Here is an 8818-nt window from a genome sequence, read left to right on the forward strand (position 1 = left end):
TTTAAAGATTGATTTGTTCAAATCGTTAAATTACATTGTATAATAAAGAAAAATAGTTAAATCTAAAAATTTTAAATTTGATGATGTCCTCTCTAAAACGGGCATCTATAGAGGGATATGTTTTTGAGAGGACTTTCTCAAAATTGAAATTTGAGGACCCTTATATTTTAGTATGTAGTTTGAGAAGAAGCCAAGCCAACCACTGTTGAGAAGAGCTCTTCTTACAAGGTGGAGAGCAACTTTCTCTCTGATCTCAAGGAGTTTGAGAAGAAGGCTTTGGTTGAGCTGAAATCAAAGCTCAAAGAAGCGATTTTGGGTAGCAACATTTTCAAGAAAGATGAGCCAAGAAGGTTGAGGAGAAGGAGAAGAAGGAAGAGAAAACAGAGGAAACAGAATGTTGAGAAAACAGAGGAAGGAGAGAAGGCTTTGGTGGTTTGCAAATTTGGTTATTGGATTTTGATATTGATAATTTCTGCACGGAGATTTTCTGTGGATTACAGGAAGGTTGGAACTAGATTTCTTTTTTGTATGCATTCCTGTATTGCATGCATTCCTGGATTGTTATCTGTTCCCCTAAATGCATGCAATGAAAATAAAATCTGAAATACGCACTCCAAGGCCTTTGAAATTAAAGAAATGCATAAAATAAATTAACTTCAAACATTTTAATGTTAATCTTGAGTTTAATCCAAGCCTGCAGGGCTTTGATGAAAGCCAAATCTGTCAAAAGAACAACAAATATTACACATTTATACTACTGTACCTAAGAGGATTCACATTCACACAACTGAGACCAAAACAGATAAAATAGTGTAACTAAATGGATGGCTAGACTTTTCTTAATCTGAATCTCTGGGTACTATAAGCTTTGAAGATGATGTAGAGTCAAGGCCATGAGAATCTGAAATCCTGTCTATAGCATCATATATATGTTACATGGTCTGTTTGATTTTGCATTCAATCTTATTATATTTTTCTTTTTTTGATGTGCAATCTGTTCAGACTCATTCTTCTTGCAGGTTTTGCTTATTACTGGTGGAGGTCGATTTCTGTGTTAAAGGTCTGTGGTTTTATTTGCAGTCAGGCTGTCTCATTTTCCTTCTACTCTTTATTTGACAGCCATTCCTAATTTTTTATTAATATAAAAAATCCCAACTGTTTTTCTTTATCAGCTCAATTCTCAGCTCATCCATACAGTTCATAAACTTTCCGCTCTATAGAGGTTTCTAACTCCCTTCAGGTTATTTTTCGGGAAACTCTTTAGGTACGTGCTTTGTTTTTGAATTTGTCATGGGTATTGTTTCATTTTTTGAATCAGAGAGTTAGGTGTTTTGTGATGTTTACTGTAGACCTTAGGACATGAGTTAACTTAATGTCTTATCTCTTAATACTTTGGCCTTGCTATCTTAGTCTGAAGTTTTCTGAACCTTGAATTTATCATTGATGTTTCTGATGTTCTTTTGTTTGTAAAGCATTCATTATATTCACTGTGTTACAGATTTGTCAATGAACTATTGGTATAGATTGCAAATGTCAATCGGTATCTTATATTTGCTAGAAAAGAAACTGTTGTGTGAGGTGATTATATTAGCATAAGGAAGAACCCTGCTTCGTTGGAAGGTGATGATAGTTGCTAAAACAACAGGGCTTTCTTGAATTTATACTAGCCTCAGCTATGTGGGATTAAATTTAGGTTTAATTGACTTCTCCCTTCGGCATACAACTTTAAAATTTTCCTGCCTTCAGTTCTTTTATAGGTCTGCCATCTAGAACATGATCTACCCTCATGCTCTATGGTTGTTCTCTTTAATGTTGCTGCATCTCCAAGTTTAGTTGATTTCCTGTTCCAGAATCCACCCCCGTAACTATATCTAAGAAGGTCCGAATCTCATATGAGAAGCTCTATAGGGTGGCTTCTATGCGAGGTTGAGAAATTTGATTCATCAAAGGGGTTCAAAATTTCTACTTATGTTTACTGGTGGATACGTCAGGGGATACCACTCTTTCCAATTTAAATGGTCAACAACTTGGTGAGTAGTAATATATATCAATTATCATGAGAGATTAATTCCTTGGCAAGGCTAGCACTGGTACATATTTTCTTTGCATTCCAGGGTGTTTCAAGAGCACTGAAATGCAAAAGTTAGATTGGAAGAGAAAGAAATAACTCCATCTATTATGGAGTTTGTTTAAGTAAAAGAGATTCGAGAGAGAATTGATGAGAGAATTGTAATCATATTATTGAGAATAGGAGCCCTATATATAGGGATTACAAAGTACTAGTTCTAATGTTACAAGGAATACCAATCCGTGTAGGATTGGGAAATCTAGAACCTTCTCTCCTATTGCTACTCCTAGTTTGATAAGGCACACTAAATCGATATTCCTTCAACACTCCCCCTTGTGCCGTTCAAACTTGGTGGTGACGCTTCATTCGTTGCCTCGTTAAAAACCTTGACAGGTAACAAAAACCCTGTGGGACAAATATAATCCTGGTCGAAGGACAAAAAGAGCACAACACATCCTTCACTCTTCGAGATAGAACATGTAGACATCATAACTCCCCCTGATGTCAATATCTCCCCCTGATTGCTACAATCGTGGGAGTTCGGATAACTTTCTTAATCCGATGCTCTTCAAATGTTTCTCGAAGGTGGATTTAGGTAACGACTTAGTGAATAAGTCCGCTACATTATCCTCTGATCGGATTTGATTCACTTCAATCTTTAGAAGTGATTGTTGTTGCTGATTATAAAAAAACTTAGGCGATATATGCTTGGTGTTGTCGCCCTTGATGAAACCTAACTTCATTTGTTCAATACAAGCTACATTATCCTCATAAATGCATGTAGGTTCATCTGTGGTAGACTTCAAACCACAACTTCCTTGAATATGTCTAATTACAGACCTTAGCCATATACATTCACGAACGGCTTCATGTAGAGCAATAATCTCTGCATGATTCGAGGAAGTAGCAACAATGGTCTGTTTCGTAGACCTTCAAGATATCGCAGTGCTTCCTATGGTAAAGATATAACCCGTTTGGGAGTGACCTTTGTGAGGGTCAGAGAGGTACCCTGCATCAGCAAAACCCATCAAAACATTGTTGTCGTTTTGATGGAGGGGAATAGGGTGAGGCCGGCCACCATGGGCGGCGGTGGCGCTGGTGGTGACAACATGGCCGACGGTCATGTTATGGACGACGGCTCCATACCTAATGGGGTCCGATCCCATTCTTCCATCATTCCTCTTCTCTCTGTAGGGATAAAATAGGCCCATATCAATCGTACAACTTAGGTATCGAAAGATTGTCTATACACCAATCCAATGGCGGCATGTTGGTGCAGAGCTATGTCGAGCTAACAAGTTCACTGCGAATGAGATATCCGGTCTTGTGCATTGAACTAAGTACAATAATGCGCCTATTGCACTCAAATAGGGCACTTCAGCCTCTAATGGTTCTTCGTCCTCATCCTTTGGACGAAACGGATCTTTTCCTGGCTCAAGACTACGACCAATCATTGGAGTACTCACAGCCTTTGCTTTATCTTCATGAAAGCGCCTTAGAATTTTCTGAGTATATGCAGACTGATGGATCAAAATCCCATCACTACCGTGCTTGAGTTCTAAACTGAGACAAAACCGTGTTTTCCCAAGATCTTTCATCTCAAATTCGAATTTCAAATATTTAGCAGTTTCCTTCAACTCATCTAGAGTTCCAATTAGGTTCATGTCATCAACATAGACTGCTACAATTGCAAATCCAGAACTTGTTCTCTTAATGAACACGCATGGGTATATTTCATTGTTAATATATCCCTTCCCAATCAAATAGTCACTTAGACGGTTATACCACATCCGTCCGGATTGTTTTAATCCATATAGTGAGCGTTTTAATCTTATTGAAAACGCGCTCCGTTGTTTAGAACCACTTGATTTGGGTAATTGAAGTTCATCTGGAACCTTCATATATATCTCTAAATTTAGATCCCCATAGAGATATGCTGTAACCACATCCATAAGCTGCTTGTCAAGTTTTTCAGAAACTACCAAACTGACAAGGTAGCGGAACGTTATAACGTCCATTACGGGAGAATATGTCTCCTCGTAGTCGATTCCAGGGCGTTGTGAGAAACCTTGTGCCACGAGGCGGGCTTTATATCTAACCACCTCATTTTTCTCATTACGCTTTCTAACAAAGACCCATTTATGGCCAACAGGTTTTACATCTGGGGGTGTCTGTGTTATCGGCCCAAAAACCTGTCTCTTTGTTAGTGAATCCAATTCAACCTGGCTCGCATCTTTCCATTTAGGCCAATCTGCTCTTTGTTGACATTCTTCAACAGAGCGAGGTTCAATATCATCATATTCTATGATTCCTTTTGCAATATGATATGCAAATGCATCATCAATCGCCATAGAATTTCTATCCATCATCTTATGTACACTAGTGTAATTTATGGAGATCTCTCTATTCTCTGGAGTTGGTTCTGACATTGGAGCGTCCCCCAATGATGTCTCTTGGACATAACCATAATCCGAAATATTCTCATGAGATGGATTATTCTCATCGATGATTAATGGATTATTCTATGCTAAACTCGCTTTCTTTCTTGGGCGAGAATCCATCGAACCTATGGGCCTCCAGCACTTCCTGGTAGGAGCCGTAGGCCTAGCCACAACGTCACCAGGGGTGGGGACGTTGGCGCCATACTCATGTACACTTGAGGTGGCGTCATGCCCTCTAATTTTAGGGACATCAATCCTTGCAGGCACGTTTGCAGCAGGTATATGTGATCTCGTCACTTTAGCGATATCAGAAAACGTATCAGGCATCGATTCTGCTATGTTCTGAAGATCGAGAATTCTCCGCACTTCAATTTCGGACTGTGCGGTTCGGGGATCAAGATGAGACAGAGTTGGGACAGACCACGACAATTCCTGTCGTTCCTGTTAAACATTGATGTTCTTATCTCCCCCTAACGATGGGAAGACTGTCTCATCGAAGTGACAATCCGTAAATCTAGCGGTAAAGAGATCGCCTGTCAAGGGTTCTAAGTAGCGGACAATCGTTGGAGAATCATATCCAACATAAATGCCTAATCGTCGTTGAGGACCCATTTTGGTGCGCTGTGGCGGTGCAATTGGTACATAAACTGCACACCCAAATATGCGTAAGTGTGAGACATTAGGCTCATACCGAGTCACCATCTGGGATGCAGAAAAGGGTTGAGTGGCAGTGGGCCTTAGACGAATATGCACTGCTGCATGGATTATTGCATATCCCCAAGCAGAAATAGGGAGATTGGTGCGCATTACCAATGCCCTAGCGACCATTTGTAGTCGTTTAGTGGCGGCTTCTGCGAGACAATTTTGGGTGTGAACATGAGGAACTAGATGTTCAACTTCTATCCCAATGGACATGCAATAATCATCAAAAGTTTTTGATGTAAACTCTCCAGCATTGTCTAATCTTATAGACTTAACAGGATGATCAGGGTGGTGAGCCCTTAACTTAATTATTTGTGCTAGGAGTTTAGCAAATGCAGCGTTCCTTGTGGACAAGAGCATGACATGTGACCAGCGTGTCAATGCATCAACCAACACCATAAAATATCTAAATGGTCCGCATGGTGGTTGAATAGGTCCACAAATATCACCTTGGATTCTTTGCAAGAATTGTATATTTTCTTTGGTGTCCTTTGCATAGGATGGTCTCGATCCTAATTTGGCTAAAGAGCAGGCTTTGCAGAACGAATGATGGGCTTTAGAAACAACCAATGAGGATTTTAGTTGAGCCATGAAGTCACAATTGATTTTAGAAGTAGAAATTTGAGTCAAGGGAGCAGAGGTGGCGTCAAAGCCACCCTTGGGCCGCAGGGGGATGGCAGCGCCAGTATGTGGTGGCTGGACTTGAAGGGGGAAGGCGCCGTGAGGCGTAGGTGCTCCTCCTTGATCCAAATTTTGAAGTTTACTTCCTTTTGTTCTGAAAAAGGGATGTCCGTGTGAAGTCTTTAATATACGGATCATCATGTCACGACCTGGGTGTCCCAAACGGTCGTGCCAAAGCCTATATGTGTCGGAATCCCATAAATCATCTCTCATGACATGGTTGGATTCAATGACTCGAATAGTGGTTGCATACAACCCACTAGATCGACACATAAGTTTCTCTAAGACTCTTTTATGTCCGTAGTCATTAGAGGTGATGCAAAGGAACTCTTGTCCATTCTCACAATGCGTTTCTGCATGAAAACCATTGGCTCTTATATCTTTAAAACTCAATAGGGTTCTTCCTGCCCTAGGAGCATAAAGAGCTTCGGTGACATTTAAAATTGTGCCATTTGGCAACATAAATTGGGCTCATCCTCTACCATGAATCAATTGAGATGATCCAGCCATCGTAGTCACGGAAGATCGAGATGGTGTCATCCATAGAAATAGCTGCCTATTTTGAAGGATAGTATGTGTAGTGGCACTATCCACGAGGCATTCTAGCTCTCCGGGGAACATACTGAAAAATAATAAAGTTCGAAATTAAAATATGTCCAAGACATAAAAATAAATCGAGACTTTATTAATAATAGCCAATGATTACATCAAAGTTTCTTGACCAAAATCTAATCCAACATGAAAATCAAACCGTAGACAAATCGTAGTCACTCAATTCGTTCGGTAATTTCAATTTAGTTGTGACCAGGTAAGGTAAGGTGAGATTTTGGTGGAGCGTTGCTCACTTTTAAAACCGTTCTCTCAGATCAAACCTTGCCTAGACATCACAAGTACTCTTGAGTACGCCTAGAGGGAAAAAGTGAATACAAAAAGTCATTTTATTGATTTAAGGCATCATTGCCATTACATAATTCTTGGAAATATAAAGGACTACACTAATCAAAATCTGCAGCATCCTTGTGCAATTCTTTGTCATATTTGAAGTCCGCTATGGTGAGATTGACGTTGGCATCATCACCATCTTCTTCTTCTTCTTCGGCAAAATGGGCTTTATGCTCTCTGAAGTCTCTATATGCCTTGTAATGTGCAGCTAATTGTTTGCTTGCATTGCACTGCTTGAACCAATGTTCAATAGATCCACATCTATGGCATGCATCATTACGATTTCCTCCCTTGAATTGAGATGCATCATGTGCATGAGGATGAGATTGACGTCCTTGTTGGACAATGGCGCCACCTCTATGGTCGGCGGCCTTGTGTGCCCCTCTCCCACGTTGGCCTTTGTTGCCACGTGCTCCCACACCATTTTGGCTGTTTCCTTCCTTTGTAGGGCGGTTATATGGACCAAAACGTCTGTTGTGTCCCTTAATTTTAGGGTTCCGCTCCTTGCGCCCTCCTTTGGGTGCATTATTATAATTTGCCTCATGAACGCTCTTAGTTCCGATAGGCCTTGAATTATAATTCCTCACGAGGATATTATCATGTTTTTCAGCTACTGACATAACATTAATTAGCTGATGAAACCTCGTGAGCCGTCCGGTGTTGAATTCAGTTCGATATTGCTTTGATAGCAAAATAGCTGAGACGGGGAAGGTGGAGAGAGTTTTCTCAATTAGTTCTTACTCTGTGATCGGTTGTCCACAGAACCCCAACATGGTTTTGAGGCGTAGAACTTCTGAATGATATTCAGCTACAGACTTGAAGTCGGCGAATCGTAGATTGCTCCATTGAACTTTCAAGTCGAGGAGGAGGGTATCCTTTACATTACCAAAACGCTCTTCTAGCGCAACCCATAATTCTCTAGCATCCTTGATTGCCATGTACTCCAATCAGAGTGATTTATCCATGTGGCGCCTTATCAAGATAAGGGCGGTGGCATTATTCGTAGCCGTACGCTCGAATAGGAGATCTGGATTTGGTGCCTGAATTACGGGTAGGATCCCTTTTGAAGTGAGATGGTTCTCAACATCCGTGACCCAACTATGATATTCCGAGCCAGTTGAGTCAAGGATCTGAAAGTCAAGCTTTGACATCTTGTTTGTTTGAAGCTTGAAACCTTGATTCTTGAATTCTTGAACTTTTGGAAGCTTGGATTATTTGTTGATTGATGGAGGCAGTTTTGGATGGCTCGGTGGTGATGGCAGCAAGGTGTTTTGGTTGCTGCCAAAGATTGCAGGGATGAAGGCCCAAAACTGCTTCAATCCAGGGTTAGGATTGCAGAAGCTATTCAATCCTAAGCTAGGATTGCAAACAGTTTGCAATCCTGGTCGTAACGGATGGCTGAAACGGAGCTGCAGGGGCAGTAGGCTTGCGGCTAGGCTGCAGGGGCAGTGCGCAAGGCAGCAGGGGCTGCTGTGAGGCTGCAGGGGCAACGATACGGCGCTGCAAGCGTACGCCCGCGTAGCGCGGGGCGCGCGAAGGCAGTCTGCAGCGAAGGACTCGGCTAGCTCGGGCTAGGGGTTGCGGTGGTGAAAGAAGATTTTCGGGTTTTGGTTTTTGGTTTTTGGTTTTTGGTTTTTGGTTTTCTGTTTTCTGTTTTGTGATTAGGGCTCATGCTGATAATGTGTTTAAGTAAAAGAGATTCGAGAGAGAATTGATGAGAGAATTGTAATCATATTATTGAGAATAGGAGCCCTATATATAGGGATTACAAAGTACTAGTTCTAATGTTACAAGGAATTCCAATCCGTGTAGGATTGGGAAATCTAGAACCTTCTCTCCTATTGCTACTCCTAGTTTGATAAGGCACACTAAATCGATATTCCTTCAACAGAGTTTTTTTTTGTTATCATCTGAAAGCAATTACTTTTTTTTTACTTTGTCAAAGGGGAACCCAAAAGCTTCCTAAGCCCAAGATAAAGCACTT

This window comes from Rosa chinensis, chromosome 5, assembly GCF_002994745.2.
Source record: "Rosa chinensis cultivar Old Blush chromosome 5, RchiOBHm-V2, whole genome shotgun sequence".
NCBI lineage: Eukaryota > Viridiplantae > Streptophyta > Magnoliopsida > Rosales > Rosaceae > Rosa > Rosa chinensis.